The sequence below is a fragment of the Amphimedon queenslandica genome, unplaced genomic scaffold (genome assembly GCF_000090795.2).
Source record: "Amphimedon queenslandica unplaced genomic scaffold, v1.1 AMPQUscaffold_13012, whole genome shotgun sequence".
In the NCBI taxonomy this organism is placed as follows: domain Eukaryota; kingdom Metazoa; phylum Porifera; class Demospongiae; order Haplosclerida; family Niphatidae; genus Amphimedon; species Amphimedon queenslandica.
Window position 1 is genome coordinate 52620 of NW_003546752.1, and position 1667 is coordinate 54286.

A 1667-nucleotide genomic window follows, 5' to 3' on the forward strand; every position below is an offset into this window, starting at 1 on the left:
TAAATACACTGCTAGAGCTATTGTCTCTTGATAAACATGGCAATAAAGCTGATATTATTGCAAGAATACTGACCTTCCTATCCAAACCTGTGGACAATGGAATAGTAAGATTATCATTATCATCATCATCATTATTGTTATTATTATATACATGTATTAATGAAGTACATGTGTCTCTGTCTTTAAACGTATTGACAGTTAAGAGCATGTACTGCTAGTTAGATGTACTCATTATTATTCATTATTATTATTATTATTATTATTATTATTATTATTATTATTATTATTATTATTATTTCCCTAGCCTATTCCTGAGCCAAAGAAAAGGAGAAAGTCATCAATTGAAAAGGTTAACAGCAGCACCTTTACATATCATTATACATGTGCATGTACCTGTGTCTTTATGTTGTGTGGAAAGTTTGAGCAGGGCCTCGGATCAAATTTTACCAAAAATGAAAAGTAGAGAATTCTACATTTTGAGTACATTTTCTGATACATATACATGTTCTTATGTTGTGTAGAAAGTTTGAGCTGATTCCGATCAAAATTGGATTTTATATGAATTTTTAAAGTTGCTCCAAAATCGGACCAAAGTCCCTGTACTATAGTACAGGGTCACTGGCCAAATTTTTCCCAAAAATGAAAAGTAGGCAATTCTCCATTTTTATAACTTTATCTGATACATATACATGTCTTTATGCTGTGTAGAAAGTTTGAGCTGATTCCGATCAAAATTGGATTTTTTTACAAATTTTTAAAGTTGCTCCAAAATCAGGCCAAAGTCCCTTTACTATAGTACAGGGTCACAAGCCAAATTTTGCCAAAAATGAAAAGTAGAGAATTCGCGATTTTTATAACTTTATCTGATGCATATACATGTTCTTATGTTGTGTAGAAAGTTTGAGCTGATTCCGATTAAAATTGGATTTTATATGAATTTTTAAAGTTGCTCTAAAATCATGCCAAAGTCCCTGTACTAAGCCAAATTTTGCCAAAAATGAAAAGTAGAGAATTCTCCATTTTTATAACTTTATCTGATACATATACATGTCTTTATGCTGTGTAGAAAGTTTGAGCTGATTCCGATCAAAATTGGATTTTTTTACAAATTTTTAAAGTTGCTCCAAAATTATGCCAAAGTCCCTGTACGATAGTACAGGGTCACAAGCCAAATTTTGCCAAAAATGAAAAGTAGAGAATTTGCGATTTTTATAACTTTATCTGATACATATACGTGTTCTTATGTTGTATATAAATTTTGAGCTGATTTGGATCAAATTTGGATTTTTTACGAATTTTTAAAGTTGCTCCGACATACTATAGTACAGGCTATTTCACTAGGAGAATATTCTCCATTTTTATTATATTAACTGTACTACTTGTGACAGTAGATCACTATATACTTATTAATTAACTGTATTTATTAAATTAAGTGATCACACATGTACACATGTAGTTTAATGAAGGAGGGAGAGAGAGGGGAGTACCTTTATAATTGAACACATACATTCATTTAGTTTAATATCCTTCTAGTTTATTATTAATGATATATTTATTATTTTACAGGCTGGTGGTGGTCCTACTAAGAAGAGTAAAGTAGATGAAGATGAAGAAGCTGGTCCTGAGACTGAGAAGGACAATAAAGGAGAGAAAGAAGACAATGGAGA

General features: G+C 30.7%; 1 long non-coding RNA gene across 1 annotated transcript; it reads left to right on the forward strand.

Annotated features, from left to right (window-relative positions):
- Window positions 1-6: 6 nt before the first annotated feature.
- On the forward strand, window positions 7-1663 carry LOC109585765 (uncharacterized). Its single transcript, XR_002186648.1, has 3 exons — window positions 7-104; window positions 305-349; window positions 1567-1663. It is a non-coding gene; the product is annotated as an uncharacterized LOC109585765 (long non-coding RNA).
- The last annotated feature ends 4 nt before the right edge of the window (window positions 1664-1667 follow it).